This window comes from Pelodiscus sinensis, chromosome 2 (genome assembly GCF_052426305.1).
Source record: "Pelodiscus sinensis isolate ZL-2025 chromosome 2, ASM5242630v1, whole genome shotgun sequence".
Taxonomy (NCBI): domain Eukaryota; kingdom Metazoa; phylum Chordata; order Testudines; family Trionychidae; genus Pelodiscus; species Pelodiscus sinensis.
The window spans coordinates 255,441,689-255,456,359 of NC_143053.1; the positions used below are offsets into that span (position 1 = coordinate 255,441,689).

The 14,671-nt window shown below is 47.1% G+C and overlaps 1 protein-coding gene across 2 annotated transcripts in view; it reads right to left on the reverse strand.

Annotated features, from left to right (window-relative positions):
- The window catches only part of GJC2 (gap junction protein gamma 2), a 66,570-nt gene that overhangs the window by 41,009 nt on the left and 10,890 nt on the right, over positions 1–14,671 (reverse strand). The gene's annotated exons all lie outside the window — the stretch shown is intronic.

Below are 14,671 nucleotides of genomic sequence, written 5' to 3' on the forward strand. Positions count from 1 at the left end.
TCACGCAGTGCACAGTCAATCTGTGGAACTCCTTGCCAGAGGATGTTGTGAAGACCAGGACTTCAATAGTGTTCAAAAAAGAACTCGATAAATTCATAGAGGATAGATTCATCAATGGCTATTAGCCAGGAAGGGTAGGAATACTGTCCCTAACCTCTGTCTGTCAGAGACTGGGAATGGGCGACGGGGAGGGACCATTCATGATTTCCTGTTCTGTTCATTCCCTCTGGGCCACCTGGCATTGGCCACTGTTGGCAGACACGATGCTGGGCTAGATGCACCTTTGGTCTGACCCAGTCTGGCCATTTTTATGTTCTTAATGTCCAGTGTACTTGGAACCCATCCTCACTGGAGTCTTCAAGGGCTACTGCCAACTGGATAAACCAAATAATAGACTCTTTCCCACAATGGCTGATCCTGCAGGGTTACACTGTGTTGGTGCTACTAACTCCCTTCCCCAGGAGAAAAGATTTGACTCCAGAGTCACTCTGAAGCACCTGCTCTCATCCTCCTGGGTCCTCTAGCTGATTGTTTTGTCTTCCATGCACAGTGGCTCCAATGTTGGTGCTGCCTGCTAATTTGACACAGTTGAATTCACACCAAAGGAGGCGACGGATAAATAAAGGCCTGAAGAAACTGGTTTGACTTTAGATTGCTACATAAAGTGCCCAGGAAACCTAATCAACAATGGAAAATTAGACACCACTCTCTACAGAAAACCCACCGACTCATACAGTTACCTACATGCTTCCAGCTCCCATCCAGAACACACCACACGATCCATCGTCTATAGCCAAGCCCTTCGATACAACCGCATCTGCTCTAATCCCACTGACAGAGATCAGAAGCTTCAGGATCTCTACCAAGCATTTATAAACCTCAACTACCCACCCGGAGAAATAAAAAAGCAAATTGAAAGAGCCAGACGAATACCTAGAAACCATCTACTTCAAGACAGACCCAAGAAAACCAACAATAGAACACCACTTGTCATCACCTACAATCCCCAACTTAAACCTGTCCAACACATTATCAACAAACTACAGCCTATACTGGAACAGGATACCATACTCCAAGAGGCTCTGGGAGACAGACCCGTAGTCTCCTATAGACAACCACCTAACCTCAAGATGATTCTTACCAACAACCACAGGACATACCACACTAATACCAACCCTGGTACCTTCCCTTGCAACAAACCCCGTTGCCAGTTTTGTCCACATATTCATTCTGCTGATACCATTATTGGACCTAACCAAGTGAGTTATAAGATCAAGAACACATATTCCTGCTCATCCAGAAATATAATTTATGCTATCATGTGCCGAAAGTGTCTGTCTGCTATGTACATTGGACAAACATCTCAGACACTTTGCCAAAGGATTAATGCCCACAAAACAGATATCAGACAAGATCACAAAGAAAAAACAGTTTCTTGCCATTTTAACCAGAAAGGACACTCTCTCAATGACTTAACCACCTGCATTCTGCTACAAAGACCTTTTACATCTGCACTTGAAAGGGAATCCTCTGAACTGTCATTCATGTTAAAATTCGACACTCTCCGAGAAGGAATGAACAAACACTCAAACTATCTTTACCAAGATAGCTTCCCCAATTATCACCTCTAATACCATTAGCTCACAAACATCCCACTCTCCCCACCTCTAATATCATCAATTCACAGACACTTACCTTCCTTCCTTCCCCCCCCGCATCCCCCTCCTGTTCTGAAATGTGATTTGTCCTTTTCATATGTGTTCATTTTTTTAATTGTATCCTTTGGTATATATGGTTGTGACTATTTTCTTCCACTATTTGATCTGAGGAAGTGGGTCTGGCCCACGAAAGCTCATCATCTAATAAACCATCTTGTTAGTCTTTAAAGTGCTACATCGTCCTGCATTTTGCTTCAGCTACCCCAGACTAACACGGCTACATTTCTACCAGGAAACCTAAAGCAGCGAGGACTGGACTGCAAGGGTCTCTGGGCTAGGTCCTGGCATAACTGAAGGGAGCTCCTTTCGTTTAATCACAGCAAAGCGGATTTACACCAGCCGACGGATGACTGACAAATGCTTTGCTGCTACAGAAGCAACACAGAAGTGCTCAGGGGAGAGGAGGGATTTGGAAACGTCCGCAACAGGATTCTCCCTGAGCAGCAAAGGAACAGTGGGAGGGAATTCTTGAGAATGCAATCTTTGGGACTTTCTCCACTAATGACCTGACTCATCCTTTATCTCACTTATACAAACAGCCTCGGCACCGTCTCTGTGTGGGGACAGAAGATGGGAGTCAGAATACAAATCCCTAAGGATTTCATGTTTCATCACTTCCCCAAGAGAAAAACATCTACAGGGCTCTGCAGTAACGATGCAAAACGTGTAAATGAGTTTTCATGGGCGCAGCCCACTTCTTCAGATGAGTGGAGCAAGAGGCACAGGTGTTAAATATAAATCAGGTAATATTCAACACCACATTGCATCAAAAGCTAAGGACTGAACACTTACACCTGATCTATTAGCATCATTTAGGCACTATATTTGACAGGGGGTTTTTTTTCCTTCCCTTCTCCTCTTTTTCTGCTTTAAATTTTGGAGGTTTCTCAGCTCCTCTGTGCCTCTTGCTCCACTCATCATCTGAAGGTGTGGGCTGTGCCCATGAAAGCTCATGCTACTATCTATATTTCGGTTAGTCTCTAAGGTGCTGCAAGACCACTTGTCATTTTTAAAGGTTTTTTTTAAGTTACGGACTCACACGGCTACCCTTCTGAAATGCAAAATGTGACAATTGGTGTAATAGTTTGGACCAATAATGTAGAACACCATGGCCCTTTCTTATATAAGGCCCTGGGGTTAGAAACAGCAGGCCCCAAGGTCCCACAGGGTACATCTACGCAGCAGGGCTAAAGTCAAATTAAGCAACGCAACTTCAGCTACGTCAATTGTGTCGCTGAAGTCGAAATAGCTTAACTCTGCCTGTGGCGCTGTCTACACAGCAGGAAATCGGGGGAGAACACTCTTCCTTTGACTTCCCTTACTCCCCATGAAATGAGGGTGACAGGAGTCTGAGCAAGAAGTCCTCCCGCTCGACATTATTTCGAAATAATGGCTTGCTGTGTAGACATGCCCTTTGTTATTTTGGAATAACATCAGTTATTCCGAAATAACGCTGTTGTGTAGACGTACCCACAGGCTATGTCTATACTGCTCCCTCTTGTGCAAGAAAATATGCAAATGAGGCAAAGCGGTGAATATTTGCATACTTAATGAGCTGCCATTTTTGCACAAAAAGGAGCCGTCTACATGGCTTTTTTTTTGCACAGAAACCTCTTCTTGTGCAAGAGCCATTCTGCCGCTTTTTTCAGGCAGAATGGCTCTTGTGCAAGAGAGGGATTTTGTGCAAAAAAGAGCAGTGTAGACGGCTCCTTTTAGCGCAAAAGCCCCTTGCACAAAAATGGTAGCTCATTAAGTATGCAAATGAGGTGCGGTGATATTCACTGCTTCACAACATTTGCATATTTTCTTTCGCAAGAGAGCGCAGTATAGACGTAGCCACAGTGTCCTAGCAACAAGCAGTCCACAGAGCAGTGGTTGCAATAGTGGATATTAAGAGCACCTGTGTGCTTCACTGTAAGTAAATACTTCCTCTGTCATTCATACATGACAGGAAACTACATGTCACTGTAAAAAGTCCCCATCATCTAATAGGCTGGCTCTTTTATAGGCCTTTCCAAGCTCAAAATGTCCTATACATGGGGTGAATGAAGCCCTGCAATGCTTAACAAAGAGGGAGGTAAATATTAACCCCATTTTACAGATAATGAAGCAGAGACACAGGGTGAAATCCTGACCCGACTGAAGTCAATGGGAATTTGTCTACTGACATCAATGAGGCCAGGATGTCCCTCAGAGAGTATAAATGATTTTCCCAAGCTCTGGCAGGAAGTCAGGCACAGAGCCACAGCCTTCTGAAAAGCTGGCATGTGCTTTAACCCCTAGGCAATGCTCCCTTAACATTACATATTATTGTATATTAAGGTAGCACATAAAAGCTCCAACCAACAGCCCAGCCCTACATTGCTAGGCACTGTATAGTCAGATAGTGGCAGACTGTGTCTGTCTCAGGGGACTTCATGATCTATCTGGACATGACAGAAGATGGGTGGGAGGAACAGTCTCCTTTGCACAATGGGAAACTGAGGCACGGCATGGCTATGTGACTCGCCCCAGGTCGCACAGGTGATTCACCCCAGGAAGTCTGTGGCAGAAGACGGACTTGACCACAGTTCTTCTGATTCCACTCCCCGCTTTGGTACTTAAACCATAACAATTACTTCCATTGAAGCTGCTACAGCTAAGCCACTCATGCTGCGTACCACACTGAGACTCTCCGTTGTTTAGCCCTCTGCTCCCTTTCCCTAAGGGTAATCTTATTGCATGCCGCTTGCAACTGAAGCTGCTCCCACATCCTTTGGGCATTTCTTCAATCCAAGTCTCCTGAGTCCAAGTCTAGAGCCCTGGGCCATCTTTCCTCTCTATTCAGCGTCCCTCCAAAAACTGTGCGTCATCTTGATCTGCCCCTATCCTTAAGAACACAAGAATGGTCATACTGGGTCAGATAAAAGGTCCATCTAGCCCAGTATCTTGTCTTCTGACAGCGGCCAATGCCAGGTGCCAAAGAGGGAATGAACAGAACAGGGAACCATCAAGACTTGATCCCTCTCCTGCCATCCATTTCCAACCCTTGACAAACAGAGGCTAGGGACACCGTCCCTACCCATTCTGGCTAATAATTATTGATGCACCTAACTTTCATGAATTTATCTAGCTCTTTTTTGAATCCCGTGAAAGTCGCAGTCTTCACAACATCCTCTGGCAAGGAGTTCCACAGGTTGACTGTGCGTTGCATTAAGCAAAAATTCCTTTTGTTTGTTTTCAACCTACTACCTATTAATTTAATGTAGCGACCTCTAGTTCTTATGTTCTTATGTAAATAACTTTTCCTTATTCACTTTTTCCACACCCGTCATGATTTTATAGATTCTATCGTATCCCCTCTTAGTCTCCTCTTTTCTAAGCTGAAAAGTCCCAGTCTTTTTCATCTCTCTTCATATGGCAGCCATTCCAAACCCCCCTTCCATCACTTCATCTCCAGCCTTTTTCAAAATGCAGCTGAAAGCTTGTGTTCTCCCTTGGCCAACATTGTGACTTTTGGCTCCTTGTGTAATTGCCCGTTTATGATGTCCAAGAAACATTTTCCAAAGCTGAATGGAAAATTAAAGGATGGGTACCACAGCCACATTGCCGCTGCCTTTGAGAACGGGGATTTTCATTTCCTGCCTCCATCGGCCAACCCCCCCTTCCGTACACCAAGAGAGAAAAAACCTAGCACATTTCAGACACTAAATCACATTGTTTGACTCATACAGTTCAACTACACCTAGTTCCAGCTATTGAAATGGAGGCCACCTTCTCCAGCCCAGGGGAACTGACCCTTTTATTGTCACCGATGCAGGGGGAAGTCATGATGACATACATTATTATGGGCTATTATTTCTTTCCCATATTGTTTTGCTGAGTCTGGAATTCCAAACAACAGGGAGGAGAGGCGATGGCTCCGGAGACTGGTGATGGGCTATGAAGACTCTCACCTTAGTAGAGAGGCCTGGGCCTGGATGGGGTGGAGAACACACCCCGGGTTTCACCTCCCCAGGCCCGGTGAGGAGGGTGCTTTGGTTGTTAGCTAACTGGGAGCATGCAAGTAGATGGTTGCCAAAGAATATGAAGCATTGTTGACGGGCTTGGTAGGACCAGCAGAGTTGGTCATGACTGGGCCCTGCAAGTGGCTTCCTTTGTGCAGCTCTTCACAGTTGCTCGGTGAGGGGGCAGAGAGAGACACACACACCCCAGCACAGCAGGGTTAAAGGAAACCTGCGGGTTCTGCTAGCCCCACCCCGTTATCCCAGCAGCCAATGCCAGGCCAGGAGAGAGAGAAAAGAAGGGTGCAGGGCTCCGTGGGGGCTGACTGGCACATGTAAGCCGTCACTTGCTGTAAGTCCAAACTGGGGGGCAATGCGACTAGTGGGGCCACGCCTCAAACTACAGAGACTTGTAGGAAGTAGCCCAGGGAAACTGATCTGGACACACGCCCACCCCTGCCGGGAGGGAGACCGACCCCCTGTGTTTAGGGGCTGAACTACACCCTGTCCTATGCTGGGTACCAGCGGAAAGGGAGGACCTGAGACTCCCTACCATCTCCTCTGGCTTGCCAGCCCTGCAATCTAACCACTAGGCCGCCCAGCCACAAAAAGACCCTGTCACAAGCTCTTAAGCAAGTCCAGCATGTCCCATCCACCTGACTCCGAGACAGCAAAACCAAGGCAGATTGCGAACAACCTCCCTGCCCTCTCCCCACCCCCTGTTTGGGAAGAATTCCAATTAATAATTTGCTTAACGAGCATCCTCTGCCACTGCACTTGACCTAGCGATCGTCAGCTTCCTAATCTCTCATGGACATCCACACTAACTCCCTCCATTAACCCACGGAGGAAGGACCTCCCTTCACGAAGCCGCGGCGGGAATTCCCATCGCAAGCAATGTTAGACTCCATGAGGTAGAGGGCAGATCACACATCCCCGGGCCGGCTTGGTGCTGCAAAACACTTCCCTGCCCCTGTTGCAAAGCTGGCACAGAACAAGGAGACTGGATTCCTTTTGATGAATGAGTTCCCCCAGAACCTTATGTCACCTTCCTGGCTGCCGGTAGTGGCACATTCCTGCGTCCTCCAGCCCCATTCAGACGATCCCAGCCCAGGCTGAAAATATTTATTTTGGCTGCTTCCTTGGAAACCTCCTATTCTGAGGAGCCATGAGAGGGTAGAGTCAACGGCTGTGCCTGTCTCCGCCCGAGTACATGACTCAGATGCAGTCGCCCCAGCCAAAACCCCACCTTACTGGATGGAGCAGCAACGGCTTATCCCCCGCGCCAGAACAAACCCGGAGTCACTCCACAGGTGTCAGGAGAGTGATTCTGGGTACAGTGGGGTGGGAAACAGTGTTCCCATCCCAGGATAAAATGGGGGATTTCTACGACTTTCCCACCCTGCATTGGGACAAAGCCCAAAACGTTCAAGCATGTCCCTAAAAAGGAAGAGAAAGGCCCTCTGCAGAATAGCTTGGGGGGAAAGTGTGAGACATGCGTCCATGGCCGTGTCTCCCACACCTCAGAAGGGCTGAAGCCCACAGCAGGGGCGGACACCCTGCAGCTAGAGGGCCACATACCGCCCCTTGGGGTTCTAGGTGTGGCCCATGAGTCTAAACTACCAGTATCAGGGGGGTAGCCGTGTTAGTCTGAATCTGCAAAAAACAACGAGAAGTCCTGTGGTACCTTATAGACTAACAGATTTATTGGAGCATAAGCTGCACATCAGCTGCTAGAAGTGGGCCTCATCCTCCCTGCCTGAACTGACCTCGTTTTCTCCAACCTTATCTGGATTGGAACTCTTTTCTTATGCCTGTATATTTATACCTGCCTCTGGAATTTCCACTACATGCATCTGACAAAGTGGGTCTTTGCCCACGAAAGCTTATGCTCTAATAAATCTGTTAGTCTATCAGGTGCCACAGGACTTCTCGTTGTTTAAACTACCAGGCTACGTCTAGACTGGCATGATTTTCCAAAAATGCTTTTAAAGGAAAAGTTTTCCGTTAAAAGCATTTTCGGAAAACCACGTCTAGATTGGCAGGATGCTTTTCCGCAAAAGCACTTTTTACGGAAAAGCGTCTGTGGCCAAACTAGACACGGTTTTCTGCAAAAAAGCCCCGATCGCCATTTTTGCCATTTTTTGCGGAAAACAGTACTGTGCTGTTTACACTGGCCCTCTTGCGCAAATGATTTGCGCAAGAGGACTTTTGCCTGAACGGGAGCAGCACAGTATTTCCACCAGAACATTGACGATCTTACGTGAGATCGTCAGTGTTCTTGTGGAAATTCAAGCAGCCAGTGTAGAGAGCTGGCAAGTTTTTCTGCAAAATCATATGATTTTGCAGAAAAACTTGCCAGTCTAGACACAGTCCCAGTGTTACTACTAAAGTCTGACTGGAGGTGGGACAGTTTTACAGCGTCCCAGAAAGCCTCATCTACGTACCTCTCAGCCTCCCTCAGCTCCTCCAGGTCAGCCACCCTGGCCTCCAAAGTCCGTGCACGGTCTCTGAGGGCCAGGAGTGTCTTGCACCGAATCACACTTAAGGCCACCCACCCATAGGGCAGGTATACATGCTACACTGGGTGCAATAAACAGGATAGCCCCCACTCTGCTTCTGGGCTTCTGCCTGCCATCTCTCCACAGAGAATTAGATTACTGGGAGGGCTTGTATTTAAATCAGGTAGTGTTAGTTTTGGTTTTAGTTTAGTTTAAAAATTGTAAAGAATGCCAAGTGTACCTAGCCCCCTTCCAACTCCTCCCCTCGACTCCCTCACGAAACTCCCTGTTAGCTGCCCCTGTCCACAAAGCCTCTTCTGAAAAAGGTCTTTCAGAAGAGGGTGTGTGTGGATGCTCCACTGCTGCTATGTCGAAATTCGCCCCTCCCCCGGGGCCATTCTACGTTATTCCTCCCCAGTGCCTCCTGGGACTCTAAATCAAGATAGCACATCTACATTAGGGGAGCCTCCTTGGACTAATGTTGAGGCTTCCCTGTAGTATGGACGCTCTATAGAGAAATAAGCTATTTCAGATCTCTTCCGGAATAGCTTTTTCCAAAATAAGCTTGCAGTGTAGACATAGGTGAGAACTGACTAAGGCTCTCACTCCAAATTCAGCACTGAGTCATCTCCCAGGCAGGAGGAGCAAAAGCCACCAAACTATCCCCCACCCTGAAATAGCTGGCACCCCATCAATGCAACCACATCTGGAAAATCCAACCCAGCCTCGAGTGCCCCCCTCTAATTTCCTGTGTTTATACTTGGAATCGGTTGGTCACACATGGAAACCTTAAACTCCATCACCAGGTCCTTCTGCTTCTGAAGGAGACAATTTCAATGATGTGCATCTAAAATATGTCTCCACCCCACGCCCAAAAATCTTCCAGCTCATGGTAATGAGTAAGTCCCTCTTGAATTTGCCTGGATCCGTTAGACCACATCTGCTAACCAAGACCACAACTCAGCAACATCTTTTCCCCTGGATCTGACCAAGCAGAATCCACATGACTCTGCCCCACATCTGGATTTGAGAGCCCCTAATTTAGTTGGAGGGTGGCTCCGCTTGGCTGCAATTCACACTTGCATATTCCTTTAGGTCTCCTTTCTGCCCGTGCCTTGAAAATGCTTTCTGCCAAAGGGCCGTGGACCGGCCCTGGGCACCTCTAGCTGCAGTCGATCAAGATACAGTTCCTGTTTTAATTCAACAATGCCTCATTGAAAGGCAGTCCCCCCGCCTCGTGTGCTTGGCACATTCTCAGCCATGGGCGCCCTTGGAGGAGGAGTTGCATCAGGGGGCGAAGTGCTACTCCCTTGAACAGCAAGCTGCGGGCACACTGCTGATAAGTGAATCACTCTGTGTGCTCATTGTCCTCTGAAGATAAGCCTTTAACCCTGACATCACCGTGCGGTTGTGGATTTGCTTTGGCAGCCTAGACAGCTCTGAGATGTCACAGCCAAGGGGCACTCTCCACATCCCTGTTCAGACAGCATTCCCGGCTGTCTCAGAGTGGATGGAATGTTACAGCAGGGAACGACGCAAAACTGACATTCCTCCACCCGTAATAATTATTTTGGGAAGAAAGAGCTTCACTTTTTTTTCCAGGAGACTAAGTGTGGAGTGACTGTCTTGGAATAACCCAGAATCACAGGGTTGGAAGAGACCTCGGGAGTCATCCAGTCCAACCCGCTGCCCAAAGTCCAACCCGCTACCCAGGACTAACCCCAACTAAATCATCCCAGCTAGGACTTAAACACCTCTAGGGATGGAAATTCCACCCCCTCCCTAGGGAACCCATCCCAGTGCTTCACCAACCTCCTAAGGAAATAAAAAACAGGACTATGTAGCACTTCGTTTTTCCTAATCTCCAACTGAGACCTCCCCCACTATAACTTTAGACCATTGTCCCTCATTCTGCCATCTGCCACTACTGAGAACAGCCTCTCTCCATCCTCTTTGGAACCTCCCTTCAGGGAGTTGAAGGCTGCTCTCAAATCCCCCCTCACTCTTCTCTTCCGCAGACTAAACAAGCCCAAATCCCTCAGCCTCTCCTTGTAAGTCATGTGCTCCAGCCCCCTTATCATTTTGGTTGCCCTGTGCTGGACTCTCTCCAATGCGTCCACATCCTTTCTGTAACAGGGGGCCAGAACTGGACACAATACTCCAGATGTGTCCTCACCAGTGCTGAATAAAGGGAATAATCACTTCTCTAGATCTGCTGACAGTGCTCCTAATGCACCCTAATAGGCCATTAGCCTTCTTGACTGCAAGGGCACACTGTTGACTTACATCCAGCTTCCCATCCACTGTAATCCCCGTGTCCTTTTCTGCTCAACTGCTGCTTAGCCAGTCGGTCCCCAGCCTGTAACAATGCTTGGGATTCTTCCGTCCCAAGTGCAGGACTCTGCACTTGTCCTTATTGAACCTCATCAGATTTCTCTTGGCCCATTCTGGCAGCTGCCATTTAGCCGCTGGTCGGGTACCGCTCAAGCAACAGCAGCGCCAGCTCACCCCCAGTGTCCTTGGCTTGGACCTCATGGGAGGAAAGGAGAGTTGAATTCTCTGGCCTGTTCAATCCTTGGCCAACAAAGGAGCTGATTGGCACAAATGCACTGGGACTCCAGGATGCTTGTAGGTTAGGCACTGAAATGAAGCCAACAGACTCTTTTCACAGTGACCAACGAGCCATCGTGAGATGGGTCACTAACCTCCGGCACTGGAGTCTCACCCGTGTCCCAGAAAAGCGCTATCACCTGGTAGCAGTAAGGAACGACGCTTGTCCCATCTCTAGAGTTGCTCCCCCAGATCTTAAAGCGCTCAACAGACTTGGGCACGCCCAGTATCTTCTCCCACGGGGCCGAGAGGCGAAATGACTTACTCAGCTCACAGAGAGCAGGTGTATTGGGGACCGGCCTCAGGTCTCCTCCCTCCGAGACCACCCAGACTTTCTGGAGATCACACACAGGAGGGCCCAGACAGAGGCACAACGCTCTGGGGAAGTCCCGTTGATCAATGGGTGCATGAGCCCTGTGGACTAGACCAGAGCTTCTGTCTCTGTGTGGGGAGGAAAGCTACACAAAGCGTTGCTTCCATGCGACCTCTGCAGAGCCCCATGTCCTTGGTTTATAAGAAGCTCAACAGGAGAGACCTCATGCACTTCGGGGTCAGCAAATGAAATGACTAGGTAGCAGGTTTAAAACAAACCAAAGGAAGTTTTTCTTCATGCAGCGCACAGTTAACCTGTGGAACTCCTTGCCAGAGGATGTTGTGGAGGCCAAGATTACAATAGGGTTCAAAAAAGAACTACATACATTATGAACAAGATACATTAATGGAGGAAAGATCCATCAATGGCTATTAGCTAGAATGGGCAGGAATGGTGTCCCTGGCCTCTGTTTGTCAGAGGCTGGGAATAGGTGACAGGAGAGGGATCACTGGATGATTCCCTGTTCTGTTCACTCCCTCTGGGCACCTGGTATTGGCCACTGTCGGAAGATAGGACACTGGGCTAGATGGACCTTTGGTCTGACCCAGTGTGGCCGCTCCTATGTTCACTTTTCCGGACTCTCTTCCGGGCTGGTTCTTTTCAGAAGATTTTATTGTGGTTCATTGCTACTAAGGTCTTGCTACACTCACCTATAGCACAATGCCATTTAAGTACACCATAAGTTCAGGAAGGATACTTAAGACAAGGGACAGGTACTTAGGAGAGCTAGGATCACATTCTGGGTCTGCCACAGGCTTCCTGCCTGACCTTGGGCAACTCACTCAGTCTCTCCAGTTTCCCAGTCTTTTTCTGCCTTATCTATTTGAACTAGAAACTCTGCAGAGTAAGCCCTCTCGGTACAGAACCAAGCACAATGCGGACCAGTTTTCAGTGGGATCCTCTGAACACTAGTACAGTAAAACCGTGTTATCTGGCACGCTCGCAGATTAGGGTGTTCCGGTTATCTAAAAATTCCAGTTATCTGAGAATCCCATCAACCTAGGAAAAACCAATGGACAATAATAGTAAAACTCAAGTTTTTACTATTGGTAGTTTTATAGTTTGAGGCAGTTGGTCTCACATTTCTATTTTGAGTTAAAGAGGATTAGTACTTCTTAAATAAAAAATTGTTAAGCCAGTCACGGTAAACCAAGCCAGGCCTGTGTGCTTGAAGATGTGCCAGTATTGTGGCTGGTGGCAATGCTGGTTAACAAAGTTTTCTGGTTAACAGAGTACCAGATAACAAAGGTGTCACTGTATAAAAGAAATAGTCCTGACCGGAAAACAAACAATCCCGTGCTGAAGGCAGTGGATGGTATGATGGTACATTAGAAGTAAGCAAATTAGCCAGGCAGAGAAGTCACCAACCTCCTGTACAATGTTCCCTTTAATCTTTTCCATCCCTGTGCAGAATAATTTTGTGTGCACAGAGGCATGTGAAGATGTGCACCACCAGTAGAAACACATGTTGCTGTTCTATGGCTGGCTGTGGGTGCTCTGCTAATCAGCTGGGTGGTATGTGACTCTCCTAAGCGGCCACAACACGCATGACGTGTCTCCTCCTCACCCTCAGTGCATAATGGCCTCCCTTCAGCCATTTGAAAGCACTTTGGGGGAGAAATAACAGTTGCAGCAGAAAGGAAACTGGAATTTTAACTAGCTCTGTCTGCAGCGTTCTAGGAAATAGCTGAGCAGGACAACAAGCAATAGCATTGTCCTGGACAGGAAAGAGATGACAATAAACGTGTGTCCGAGAGGGGTCTGGTGAAATTCAGATTTGATCAGGCCTCAGTGTTTTGAAATGTAAACTCTTCTGGGAGCCCACCCATGGGAAACGTTGCAAAAACATCCAAGGCTAATTGAAGTTGATGGAGAGACTCTGGACTGCAGTGGATGTGGGATCAGTCCTTCATATTGCCACTGGTTGTTTTTAGAAGATGCTTTCCCCTCATTTGTCAAAATCTTTTCTCTGAAGTAGATTCTGGTAAATCTCAGAATTAAGCAAAAGTTGACGAGGACGTTAACAACAAGTCAGAAGTTTGGAGGAGAGGGGTTTAAATCTACCCTCAGGCCATAGATAAAAGTTCCTCACTTCTAACTGCTTCAAGCAGATTAAAACCAGACACTTCAAGTTTTGTCATTAGGGCCCTACCAAATTCACAGTCCATTTTGGTCCATTTCACAGTCCTAGGATTTTACAAATCATAAATTCAGAACATCTAAATGGCCAGACTGGGTCAGACCAAACATCCATCTAGCCCAGTGTCCTGTCTGCCAACAGCGGACAATGCCAGGTGCCCCAGGGGGAGTGAACAGAACAGGGAATCAAGCGATCCCTCCCCTGTCACTCATTCCCAACCCTGTCAAACAGAGGCTAGGGACACCACTCCTACCCATCCTGGCTAACAGCCATTGATGGACCCAACCTCCATGAATTTATCTAGTTCTTTTTTGAACTTTGTTAAAGTTCTGGACTTCAAAACATCCTCTGGCAAGGAGTTCCACAGGTTGAATGTGCTGCAAGAAGAAATATTTTCTTTTGTTTTAAATCTGCTGCCTATTAATTTAATTTGGGCTATGTCTATGCAGCAGCATTATTTCGGAATGACATCCGTTATTCTGGAATAAATTAGTGTGTGTCTACACAGTAAGCCCACTATTTCAAAATAAATTCGAAATAACGGGCTTCTTACTCCGACTCCTGTAACTCTCATTGTACAAGGAACAAGAGAAGTCGGGGGAAGAGTTCTTTATTTCGAAATAACTGCTGTGTAGACAGTGCCAAAACTCAAAATAAGCTATTTGGACTTAAGCGATGCAATTAGCATAGCTCAAGTTGCATAGCTTATTTCGAGTTTAGCCTTGCTGTGTACACGTGCCCTGGGTGAGCCCCTAGTGTTTGTGTTATGGGAAGAAGTAAATAAATGTTCCTTATTTACTTTCTCCTCTCCAGACATGATTCTCTCCAGACATGATTTTTCAAGGGTCTGTTTTGGGACCCGTACTGTTCAATATCTTCATCAATGATGTAGATATTGGGATAGAGAGTACACTTATTAAGTTTGCAGATGATACCAAACTGGGTGGGGTTGCGACTTCTTTGGAGGATAGGGACATAATTCAAAATGACCTTAGCAAGTTAGAGAAATGGTCAGAGGTAAACAGGATGAAGTTTAATAAAGAGAAATGCAAAGTGCTCCACTTAGGAAGGAACAATCAGTTCCATACATACAAGATGGGAAGCGACTGTCTAGGAAGGAGCATGGCAGAAAGGGATCTAGGGGTCATAGTGGACCACAAGTTGAATATGAGTCAACAGTGTGATGCTGTTGCAAAAAAAGCAAATATGATTCTAGGTTGTATCAACAGGTGTGTTGTAAGCAAAACTCGTGAAGTCATTCTGCCGCTCTATTCTGCACTAGTTAGGCCTCAGCTGGAGTACTGTGTCCAGTTCTGGGCGCCACATTTAAAGAAAGATGTGGAGAA